We start from the raw sequence: 13759 nt of genomic DNA, 5'->3' as shown, positions 1-13759 counted from the left end.
ATGTTGGTTACCGGTTGAAAGAGACCGATGATGGTTAGTGGTTGAATGATATCGATGAAGGTTACCGGGTGAAAGTTGCCGATGAAGGTTACCGGTTGAAAGATATTGACGATATGGTATGGTATGTGGTATGATGGGGGAACTCACTAAGCTTTGTGCTTACAGTTTTGGTTTTGGTTTCAGGTAACTCTTCGTCGAAGGGGAAAGAGCCTGCGTTGTAGCAGGGCATCACACACACACACATGTTTCTGCAAGAAATTTTTGGGACTGTACTCTGATTTTCAATACTTATGATGTTATGGTTTGAAATACAACATTATGATTTCGTAATGGATGTTTTATTGACAATGTTTTGGTAAAATATTTGTTAAATGCGTTAATTCAAAAATGAAATTTTTGGCCTTTAAAATTGGGTCGTTACAAACTTGGTAGTCATAGACTAGGGGTCTTCAGGAATTGCATTATAGAATTGCTTGATTATATCATGCCTGATAGCCTAGGGTTCTTCTTTATAGGAAATTGACATCATTAATGTAGTTCCTTAGTGTATGCACCATGGTTATACATAACTAAAGATCTATAGCTTGAGAATGTTTGGCTTGGCCTTATTTCCTTTTCCTATCTGATGAATGGCTTTGGGTAGGATTAGATATTCAAATGTCTGTTGGGTCTAGTGCTATCTATGATTAGCACACAAGAGTGCTGCATGTTTGTTGGAAGTTTCATGGATGAGTTGTGTGTTGTCATCCGGTCAGTCTCATGATATTCCTCCTTCCTCTAGGGAGTGATGATTGAGTGTATGTGTCATCTAGTGTCTATTTCTATAGTTTTTTTATAATCCTTGAGACAAATACATGTAGGTGTGGAAGGTAGTAAGGGCCCGTACTACTGAAAGCACGGGGTCCGTTTGCGTCACAGGGAAGTCACAACCCCTACGGCTTTGTTGGGAGTTGGTCCCCCTTGTTTGATATGTGTGTTAATTGATATCTCATTGTCTTATTTTCAGTATGGTGATAACGTGTCATTTCGAGGCAGGATCCAGCTTAGGATCAGGAGGTGGCAATCAAGATGCGCTAGTTACATCTGAGGACAAGATTAGGAAGATTCTTTAGGAGGTTGTTTCTCACTTTTGAGCATAGTTACCAGAGATGTATGAGTCTATCAAGACCTCCATGTTGGAGTACTTTGACAAGCGTTATGCTACTTTGTCTAAGGACGTTGCAGCCGTAGCCACTACAGCTGTTGTCGCTACTGCGGTTGGTGTTGGCAGAGTCTTGCAATATCAGGACTCTGATAATACTTCAGGATTTTGATAATATGAAGCCCTCGAAATTTGATGGAGTTCAATACCCAATCATATCCATGAGGTCGTTTCCTGATATTAAGGGGTGTTTCTTCACTTGCTCTTGCCCAGCTTCCCAGAGGGTCATGTCACTCAGAACCTTCTGAGGTCCAGAGCGACAAATTGGTGAAGACTTGTTACCAGCTCATATGTGTTGTTGATCGAACGTGAGAGGTTGGCCCAAGAGTACATGGATTTGAGTAAAGGGACAGAGTTTGTGACATTGATCACCAAAATGTTCACAGAGAGGGCCATGTTTTTCCCTAAGTTTGCTGCTTCTGAGCAGGCTGAATTGACCCATTACTTGAGGATGCTCAATATGGGTATTATGCAGTTTGTATCCACTGCTTATTATGGTTCATTTTCAGAGTTGCAGGTGGCCGCCAAGCGGCGTGATATTGAGATAGAGCTCCAAACGAGAGTGCAGAGACCGGCCCTGGCGCAGTCTCAGCCTGCGCCGAAACAATTTAGGGCGACTGATTCTAGGTCAGGGAGCCAGAGGGGACACACTTGTGGGAAGTGTTGCAAGGTTCATTATGGATTGTGACATCCCCATATTTCTCGGCCAGAAAAGACTGATTTAATTTATGCTTTTTAAAATCAAATTAGAGAAATCTTTATAAAAAGATGCTGCGAAATTGGTCCCCAAAACAAAATATGATAAAAGTTTGTCAAAACCTTTCTTTAAGAAATATATCATTTCCTTTTATATGAAAACCTCGAGATGTCATGTTCCGATACAGATCAAAAGCATAAACAAGACATTATAAGTCTTACAACAGTTATTTGTAACTACTGGCCTATAATCCAAAATCACTCATCATCATCATCCGACTATGCTCGGTGTCCTCTACCTGTAATATAAACAGCTGAGTGGGTTAGGCTTGGAAGCGTGGTGAGCATATAGGGTTTTCAACCCACAATACATAAATTTATTATGTTTAAACATCAATCAATCAACCGAATGACCCCAAACCCTATTATTTTATTTATTTATTAAGGGTTTACCCTAAGAATCAACTATCACTCCTTCCTAAGGATTCATCCTAAGGAATAGACAAAAAGTCACCTCATCACCGAGGTTTATACAACGGGCACTAAGTTCATAGCTGCCAAGGTTTATTCAACATGTGCTAAGTCCATAGCTCTCATTTATCGACAATATTATTTACAGGTATTCTCTCCTGCAATACATGTCAATGGGTTTTTAGAGTACAATAAATGAACATATAGTTCACTACACCTATAGGTTGCGGGCTTGCTAGTATTCCACAGGCTGTCTAGAATAGTCCATGGTTGTCATCCATACTCTGCTGAATGACTGAGGCCAACATTTTGGGTAAGTGATCTCTTAAATTTCACCACTCACCCTCACCTCATGATCAATATTACTGATCATCTCCTTTATCCAACTCACCTTTCATCACACCCACTATTTCATCTACCATGTTTTACCCAACATTTCTGGTAGATAAAAATACATATACAGTTTAAATTATTTAAAAACCTGTATAAATCATTCCTTCAACACCCATATCAAATAAACAAACAATATATATTCACATAACACGTATTTTATGTAAAAGAATTCATATCTATGTGTAAGGTGAAAGTAACTACACACTCACTTGATTTAACGATAACCGGGCAGCACTTCGTTGCCTAAAACGATCGTTTCTAATAAAACCGGGAGTTTTATTGAGAAACCGAGCTCTGCGAGGGTCGAGCTTTGAAACCGAAAAGATAAATTTTCCGGGCATCTCGAGCACTCTGGGACGTGTTCCGGGCGTTGGAAATGATCCCGGGGCTTTAGGGAAGTTGAAATAGTTTGAAAATGGGTTTAGGGTGTAAAAATGTAAGAATTTCCAACATTAGTCTGGAGGGTTCACACCCTCCTATTTATAGGCTGCGAGGTCCGAAGTCGACCGAGAAAAGGGAGTCAGCAGCAAGGAAGGTGGCATCAGGAGGCGAAGGCACGTGCTCAGATCTGGAGGAAGACACGCGTCGGACACGGGGCACCCTCTGATTTGACCAGCGAGGCTCGGATGATGAGTCAGAAGCGAAGCGCGTCGGTCATGCATTGGACCGCTGTTCGGACGAATCAGAAGGCGACGCGTCATCAGCTGGGTCTTCGGCTCGGACACGTGGCTTGCATGACTCACCAATTTTGGACATGTGTCACATTTTGGGTGAGGGTTTCGTGGCCGAAGCCACCTATGCAAATTTTCTCGGTTTTTGTGCAAAAACTTCTAAAATCCATAACTTTTGCATATACGAGCTCTGTTTTTGACGTGCTTTATATGCACGCATAGGTAAAATTACGCTCTACAACTTTCGTTTAGACTTCGTTAGCTAATTTTGAATTTAATTTTATTATTATTATTTTTAACAAACCGGGACAGGAAATCCGTTAAAAATTCATAACTTCTTTATCTGACGTCCGTTTTCGTTAGACTTTTTACTGTTGTGCTACTAATGACTAGACCTTCGATTCTCGTTTAGGTCGTGTAGGCTAAAAATCACTCGTTCTAAAATTCGAGTTCTTAGTTGTCTATTGCTAAGCTGAAACTTTGAAAAATCATAACTTCCTCATACGAAGTCAGATTTTGGCGTTCTTTTTATCGAACTTCTCGTTTTAACAAACACTACGAGTTTCTTTTGGATCATTAAGGTTAAAAAGTAGTTTATCAAAAACTCACTTTTTACGGCATTTGGTTTCGTGTCGGTTTATCGCGAAACTTCGACAGGTCATAATTTCTTTGTTATAACTCGGATTTCAGCATTAATTATATATCCATAATCCTTGTCACACCCACTACAAGTTTCTTAATAGATATCGGCTTTATCTAAAATATAATTTTTGATACTCATTTTTATTCTTAATTAATTAAATCGTAATAATTAAGCATAAAACACATAATTCACATAAAATTCACATAATCCTTTTGATGTGTGTAAAACTCACTTAGTTTTAAACCTACTTTTAATTATCAATTAACACACAAAAGGCAGTGAACCTATCAATTGTGGTATAGCTAAATAAGCAGGGTATCGAACACAGGGAACGACAAATTAAATTAAAAACTAATTATATCTAAGTTAATTAAGAAGTAAGGGTTTTTTCTCTAGTTTTACAAGACTAGAAACCTACTAACTATTACTAATTTAAGACTAGAAAATAACGACTTAACTAGATTCAATAATTGGAAAGGAACTTCTGTTTAGTTCAACTTGGTTAACTCTATGGTTGATTTCAAGGTAATAGTGCAATGGATTAATTCTTTCGTTGTTTACCGATTCAAGTGACTAGGTTCATGTTCACTACCCTAATCCTTAGCAAATAAACTAACTCAAACAGTGGGCAATTGTCTAATTTAATTATATTCACTAGATTAATTATTCGGGTTAAGTTAGACTTGCAATAACTAATTAATTTATTATTTTTAATTAACTTCTTGTTTGATGGTCATCTTACAAACTTGCACATGAATTTACTCAATTTTCTTATTAATTCTAGTTTCATATTCATTAATCCTAGACATATAGTATAGTGATCACATAGCATATGAGGTCAATAATCAATAGATGTTCATGCTAATCAATTATCTTCCTATTAACAGAAAATTAATTATTATTCACACACAAGGTTCTTTAGCAAGCTAAAATAACAAAAATTCATCAACTTGGAATTAATCCTACCAATCAATCAAACCATATTGTCAACTTTGTATCCCCAAACAGAAGTCTAAAGGTTTTAGTTCATAATTAAAGTAAATAACAGCAAACAGATAAAGTCAAGTTGCTTAATCATAATGATAAAAAAAAAAAAGAATAAGTGGAATGATGAAATTTTGCTTTAATTACTCCCCGTAATTGAATTCTAGCTTCCTTCGTCGACTTCTAGGGTTTTTCTGGCTTCTCAATCGTAGCAAAATACTTCTGAATCGTCCCAGAACTCCCCCACATCGATCTGTGGAAATATCTTTAAATAAGCGATTCGACTTGCCGAGTCAAGTGGTGACTCGTCGAGTCCCTCTCACATTCCCCGTATTGCGATAACTATCTAGAATCCCGAGTCATTATCTTCCTGATTCTTTGACTGGACGCACTGAGTAGGCTATCTGACTCGCCGAGTAGGTGCCATTTTCAGTATTTTTCTTCTTTATTCCATTCTCGAGCTCCTAAACGCTTCTCCTGCTTCCTTTTGCTTCCGAGCTTCATCTTTGGACTGAAAATGCAATTTAAACACTTTTAGGTACCTTTTGTCCATAATATGCGATAATTTAGCTAATAAATGAATAAAAAACTATACTTAATACACACTAAATATGCACATATCAAAATACCCCACACTTGACTTTTGCTTGCCCCCAAGCAAAACTGATTTTTAAGACATTAGAATTATGTATGACAACCCAATCTAACCCAGCCATTATGCCAAGACCGCAACGCATGCATTTGTGTTTAAAAATTTTCCTAAAAACCCCCCATACTCCAAATACTCACAATCCTCATAAACATCCGCCCACTCACCCCGAACTATGCTCATTTTATGCAACCCTCCGAATCCATCCTCAGAAAACCTCTTACCCTCAAGGTATTTTAATTGAGCAACCCAAGCATACATAATCTAGAATTACAATTTTTCGATACCACTATGGAGCTCTTTGAATTATTCACTTCCTTGATAATTTGATCTTTGATATCTTTGAATTCACCACCTTGTATTGATTAATTTTTGGTATCTTCAACTTTTTGGATTTCTTGGAATTTTGATCTTTAGATCTTCACATCATTTGCTCCAAAATTCTTACAACTTTTCTAGTAATTCTCTCTCTCTCTCTCTCTCTCTCTCTCTCTCCCTCTCTCTTTATTATTAAATTTTTTACATGTATTCCTCACTTTTTTTCACTCAATTCCCTACATGCTTAAGCATGGGCGCTCAATCTTAACCTTTATTGGCTAACGATAAAAATTTTCCTGGATACATTTCAGGTTTAGGCTGCTAAACATATTGCATCCCTCAGGCTGAGCAAGGTCGTGTTTTTTTCTCATGATTTCACTGAAATAAGGAAGCCACAAATGCACTAGAACGTATATAGGCTCAACTAAACATTTGGGTTTTCATGCAATTATCAAATATAATACTAGCATGATCCCTAATTGCTTTACCAAAATTTTCTAAATTAATCCTAGCAAATTTTATGCAAAACTTTAAAAATTAACTAGTGTAACCAACCAACCCCCTACCCCACACTTAATTTATGCAATGTCCCCATTGCATATTATGCATGATAAAGAACAATAAAAATAAGGAGAGAATTGGAACAAACTCCCCTGGGATAGTAGTTGCGAGGTTGATATCTATTCTCTTTAGCTCCATCTTGAATTGACTTTAGACATGGGAACAACTCATCCATGTCTTGGGTGTCAAAATCTCGTGTGGTACAGTCTTTATAAAAGCTCCAAACATAAGGGAAAAGCTCTTGGAAATGCTCGGAAAATGATCTTCAAAGAATAGAACCAATGCCCATATCAAATGTCATCAAATCTTCAGCTCAAAAGTAAGAAGAATGAGTGACTCGTCGAGTAAGTATGTAGACTCGCCGAGTTGAAGCGTCAATGGCAGAAGAATCGTGAATTTTCACATGGACTCGGCGAGTCCATAAGATGCACTCGGCGAGTAGACCGCTGTGTGACAAAAAATTTATTCTGCCCAAGTCCATTTCTGATGTATGGGGGGTTATATAAACTAATAATTTCCCTCATTTTTCTTTAGGTAATAAACACTATATAACCCTTCTATCAATTGGACTCATAGCTTGACTCAAAACTTCGTTTCCTCTCTCGCCTAGACTCGATTTCTCGCTTCATCAGCCTTGACTCTAGACCCTCACATGCATCCTTACACTCAAACTGAAAAGATCAAAAACAAATACCAAGTAATAATAAAAATAAATCAAAATAAAAATCCTAAATTATCCCTAAATACTAGAGGTTTAGAAAGAAAAAGAAAAGCAAACTCTAATGACGGGTTGCCTCCCGCAAGCGCTTCTTTTTGTGAGAGTCTTTAGCTGGACTCTCAACTTAATAGACTTCTAATAAATTCAATGCCCGTCCATCCATTGCATTAAATATTTTCTTTGGACCAATTTGTAAAATTCGACTCTTTGCTTCAAAAATTGGCCAAACAAGCTTGAATTCATAAAACCCAAGAATATTGACAAGGGTTGGAAACGGTTGGATACTAATCATAAATGGATCGTGATTTAGAAGTTTCTCCAAAGTTGGAGTCGTCACCCCACGCTTCGAAACACAAACCGGAAGAACAGGGGCCCACGTCGTGGTAATGGTCAAACCACAACTTGGTTCCTGCAACTCAAGTTGTTCTTGTTCTTCATCTGACTCCTCTGATAGCAATCTTTCTAGTTCCTCCAAATCTTTTTCTGGATTAAATTCATCATCTTTTAACTCTAGCTCTTGTGACTCCAATTGTTCTTGTGTGTTGGGCAAGATGTTATCTAACCATCTATCAAATTTCTTCAAATCTTCATCCCATCCACACTCCTCATCTTCTTGCTCAATTTCCTGTACTACTTCCTCAAGAAATGCATCAAAAGCACCGAGATTTGGAAAATACATAATAAATAAAAATAAAAATAAACTAAATAAAAAAAAATTAATCAACAAATAAAATAAATGATAAGAATTAGCAAATAAAATTAACTATTTAGAACCGTTCCCCGACAACGGCGCCAAAAACTTGATGTGTGTAAAACTCACTTAGTTTTAAACCTATTTTTAATTATCAATTAGCACACAAAAGGCAGTGAACCTATCAATTGTGGTATAGCTAAATAAGCAGGGTATCGAACACAGGGAACGGCAAATTAAATTAAAAACTAATTCTATCTAAGTTAATTAAGAAGTAAGGGTTTTTTCTCTAGTTTTACAAGACTAGAAACTTACTAACTATTACTAATTTAAGACCAGAAAATAACGACTTAACTAGATTCAATAATTGGAAAGGAACTTCTGTTTAGTTCAACTTGGTTAACTCTATGGTTGATTTCAAGGTAATAGTGCAATGGATTAATTCTTTCGTTGGTTACCGATTCAAGTGATTAGGTTCATGTTCACTACCCTAATCCTTAGCAAATAAACTAACTCAAACAGTGGCCAATTGTCTAATTTAATTATATTCACTAGATTAATTATTCAGGTTAAGTTAGACTTGCAATAGCTAATTAATTTATTATTTTTAATTAACTTCTTGTTTGATGGTCATCTTACAAACTTGCACATGAATTTACTCAATTTTCTTATTAATTCTAGTTTCATATTCATTAATCCTAGACATATAGTATAGTGATCACATAGCATATGAGGTCAATAATCAATAGATGTTCATGCTAATCAATTATCTTCCTATTAACAGAAAATTAATTATTATTCACACACAAGGTTCTTTAGTAAGCTAAAATAACAAAAATTCACCAACTTGGAATTAATCCTACCAATCAATCAAACCATATTGTCAACTTTGTATCCCCAAACAGAAGTCTAAAGGTTTTAGTTCATAATTAAAGTAAATAACAGCAAACAAACAAAGTCAAGTTGCTTAATCATAATGATAAAACAAAAGAATTAGTGGAATGATGAAATTTTGCCTTAATTACTCCCCGGAATTGAATTCTAGCTTCCTTCGTCCACTTCTAGGGTTTTTCTGGCTTCTCAATCGTAGCAAAATACTTCCGAATCGTCCCAAAACTCCCCCACATCGATCTGTGGAATTATCTTTAAATAAGCGATTCGACTCGCCGAGTCAAGTGGTGACTCGTCGAGTCCCTCTCACATTCCCCGTATTGCGATAACTATCTGGAATCCCGAGTCATTATATTCCTGATTCTTCGACTGGACTCGCCGAGTAGGTGCCATTTTCAGTATTTTTCTTCTTTATTCCATTCTCGAGCTCCTAAACGCTTCTCCTGCTTTCTTTTGCTTTCGAGCTTCATCTTTGGATTGAAAATGCAATTTAAACACTTTTAAGTACCTTTTGTCCATAATATGCGATAATTTAGCTAATAAATGAATAAAAAACTATACTTAATGCACACTAAATATGCACATATCACCTTTTTCATTTCTTCTAAATGAGTTACAAAGGTTAACTTAGACCATTATGTCAATATTAATGTCTAGCCTAGAAACACAGGTGTTACATGGAGCTTGTCGGGATGCCAAAAATGTGTCAAGCAAGGTGACATTGCGAGGGACTGCCGACAACAGGCTCCAACTTCTAGCATCAGTTATTGTTGTGATCAGGTGGGCAATATGAAGACCTATTGTTCGTTGCTTGTTTCAAGGACAGTACAGGCTCCAGCTCCAAAAACTTTGAGGATCATAGATGGGATTCAGGGTAGGGTCCCCGAGGGCTTGAGGTCTCGCTTTTGAGATCACTATCAAGGAGGCCAGAGCAACTCTAGATGTTATTACTGGTATGTATCTGTTCATTATTCTGCTGATTATGTATTATGTTATGCATATATATATATATATATATATATATATATATATATATATATATATATATGTGTGTGTGTGTGTGTGTGTGTGTGTATGTGTGTGTGTATGTTCTTAGTGAACACTTTGCCTGCTCTTGTGTTTTTTGACTTGGGTAGGAGTTGGTCTTTTGTATCTCGATCATTCAGTAAGGAGTTTAATATGCCTATTAGGGAGTTAAAGTGTCCATTGCCAATGAACATGAGGTTTCTGCATTTGTGGTATATCAGGGTTTTGTGATGGAGAACTTCGGGGTGCATTATCTGATTGATCTGATCCCTATTCGCATGGGAGGAGTATGCGTAATAATGGGTATGGAGTCGTTGAGCAGTTTTTGTGCCATGATTCATTGTGAGGGCGAGCAAGTGGTAGTTCGAACCCTAATCGGTGGGGCGGGGGGGGGGGGGGGACTGGTTATTTATTTTGAGGGAATGAGGGTCATTTTAGGGTTTTGTTCGGCAGGTAGGGCTCATCGGTATATTTGGCACGGGTGTGCAGGTTATTTGGCTTGTGTGGTTGAGACTCAAGTTGGGGATCAAATTTCATTTTCAGAGGCTCTACTGGTCAGGGAGTTTGTTGATGTGTTCCTAGAGGAATTACCCGGTGTGCCTCCCGAGTGGCAGGTCGGGTTTAGGATTGACCTTGTCCTAGGTGCGGCTCCCTATTGCCAAGGCATCGTACCTCTTGACCCCACTTGAGATGCATAAATTATCATCTCAGCTGTAGGAGCTGCTAGTCATGCAATTATTCAGACCGAACAGTTCTTTATGGGTAGCATCGATACTGTTCGTCAAGAAGAAGGATGGTTTGCACCAAATGTGCATTAATTATCAGTAGTTAAACAAGTTAACATTGAAGAACCATTATCCTTTTCCGTATATTGATGACCTCTTTGATCTATTCTAGCGTACATCTTGGTTCTCCAAGATAGATCTGAGGTATAGGTATCATCAGGTGAGAGTGGAAGATGAGGACGTAGAGAAGACCGTGCTCTAGAATCGTTATTGGATTATGAGTTTCTGGTGATGCCATTTGGGCTCACCAATGCGCCTACTGTGTTTATGGATTTTATGAATCTGGTACGCAGGCTGGTGCTCGATCGATCTTTCATTGTGTTTATTATTGATATCTTGGTGTATTCCAAGACTAGAGAGCAACATGATGAAAACCTTCGAGAGCTTTTGGGGGTTTTGAGGGGAGAGCGACTTTATGCCAATTTCTCAAAGTGAGAGTTTTTGTTTCGAGAGGTCCAGTTCCTGGGGCACCTCGTTAACCAGAATGGGATTTTGGTTGATTCGCAAAGATCAAGGTTGTGATGTAGCGTGAGGTTCCGAAATCTGCCTCGTAGATTAGTAGTTTCTTGGGTTTGGTAGGGTAGTATCAAAGATTTATAGACCTTTTCCAAGATTACGATTCCCCTTACTCGTTTGAAGATAAGTGGTGGATTTTCGATGGGGCCCTAAGCAGTGGTTGGCATTTCAGGCTCTTCGACAGAGGTTATGTGAGGCCATGATATTGACCCTTACGGACGGAGTTGAGGATTTTGAGGTATTATGTGATGCATCCATCACTGGTTTGGGGCATTCCTCTTGCGGAGAGGACGGATGATTATTTATGCTTCGCGGAAGCTGAAGTCGCATGAGTCACTATATCCCACACATGATTTGGGATTTGGGAAGTGGTGTTCGCCCACAAGATTTTGAGACACTATCTATACTGGTACGATTTATCGGGATTTGACATTAAGCTACTAGTGGATGTGTATGAAAAGGGAGATAACCAAGTATGTTCGAAGATGCTTGACCTGCTGAATGGTCAAGGCTGAGCATTAGAGGCCGTATGGCAAGCTGATGCCTCTAGAGGTTCCCCTGTGGAAATGGGAGTAGCTCTTGATGGATTTTTTTCACCAATTTTCCGAAGATATTAAACGGTTTTCATGCCATATGGGTCTAAGTAGATCGACTAACCATAATTCCCATTTCTTGGCTATCCGGGAGAGTTCTTCGGCCGAAAAGTTGGCCGATTTTTATGTCCGGGAGATTGTTGCTCTCCATGGGGTTCCGACCTATATTGTTTCTGACCGAGATGTTCGGTTCACTTCTCCCTTCTTGAATAAGTTTCTTGAGGAACTAGGTACAAGGTTGCATTTCAGCACTGCTTATCATCCGCAGACATACGGCTAGAGTGAGCGGACAATACTGACCCTTGAGGATATCTTGCGGACATGTGTTATAGTTTTTGGTAAGATTTGTGATTCCTAACTAACCCTTGTGGAGTTCTCCTACAACAACAGTCATTACTCCAGCATTGGTGCTCCACCTTTTAAGCTCTTGTATGGTCGGAGATATCGTACACCGGTTTGTTGGGGGGAGGTTGGTCATAGGGTTATAGGAAGGACTGAAGTAGTCCTTCAGGCCACGACCTTATTCAGCAAATCAGGCATAGAATGCAGACCATTTATAGTCAGAAGAATAACAATGTTGATCGACGCCGACCCAAGTTGGAGTTTCAGGTTGGTGATATGGTATTACTAAAGGACTCACCTTTGAAAGTTTTGAGTTTCTTCAGGAAGAGGAGGCAAATCGGTCCCCGGTATATTAGGCCTTTTTGAGTGATTACCAGCGTTGGCAAGGTTACATACAGCTAGGATCTACCTGATGAGCTCGGTCATATTCACAACACTTTTCATGTTTCGCAGCTGCGAAAGTGTGTATTGGATGAGGATGTAGTGGTTTCCTTGAACGATATTCAGGTAGATGAGTGCTTGAACTATGTCGAGAGGCCAGTAGCTATTTTGGAAAGAAAGTCGAAGGTCTTGCACAACAAGGAGATACCTTTGTTAAAGGTACGGTGGCGACATCCGAAGGGCTTCAAGTGAACCTACGAGTGGAGGCTAAGATGTGGGAGCATTATCCTTAGTTATTTACCGCAACAATATTCAAGGACAAATTCTAGATCAAGTGGGGGATAATTATCACATCCCGGTGAGAAGGTACTTCAAATTTCACCCCTTTAATTCATTTATATTGCATTTTGTCCCAAAATTCAAGAAATGTATGTAAAAAGGGCCTTAATGGCATTTTGGTAAATTAAGGCTTCGGAGTACACCATGCGTACATGTTGTACGCTGAGCATACTCTGGCGTGCCGTAGTATGCAAGATGTACATCATTGTACATTGGGCGTACTTGCTAAATGAGGAAACCATGATTTTTAGGGTTTGGCTGGTATTTAAGCATCCTTATGGCCTCATTTCCCTTCACATTATCATCCTCCACCCTCTCATTTGTGTTTGAAGCCCTGGTTCTCCTTGAGAAGCCTTTTCTAGCCTAAAAGTGTGTGTTTATGTGTTTAGAAGAATGAGGAAGGAAGCCAATATCATCTTTGGACAATGAATCACTTTGGATCTAGGATTTACTCTTTATTTGCAACCCTTAAAAGGTATAAAGCTTGCAACTTGATTTTCAATCATGTAGATCTAGAAATGGATGTCTTAATGTTACCTGTTGGTCCTAAATATCTTATCTTGAGCATGACATTTTGTTGACAATTGAGTTGTCCTTTCAAACTCTAGGAGAGGTCCTAAGTAAAAAAAAAATGAAGTCAGAATGGTTAGTTTTGCTCCATGTATCTTGTAGAAGATCTTAATGGATTAAGACCTTGAGTTAAGCACTTAATGGGCATGTAAAGTCATAAAGTTGGAAACTTTATGACTCTAGAGTGTATTTGAGCCTTGGATCTTAACATAGACATAAGTGCTTATGCTATTAAGCAGTTATTGAGCTTTGAAGGATGCGAGGGTACACCCCGCGTACTCGGTGTATGCCATATGTATGAGCTCAACTACCCTGATGGT

Source organism: Lactuca saligna, chromosome 3 (genome assembly GCF_052625555.1).
Source record: "Lactuca saligna cultivar CGN05327 chromosome 3, ASM5262555v1, whole genome shotgun sequence".
Taxonomy (NCBI): domain Eukaryota; kingdom Viridiplantae; phylum Streptophyta; class Magnoliopsida; order Asterales; family Asteraceae; genus Lactuca; species Lactuca saligna.
This window is presented reverse-complemented; position numbering follows the sequence as displayed.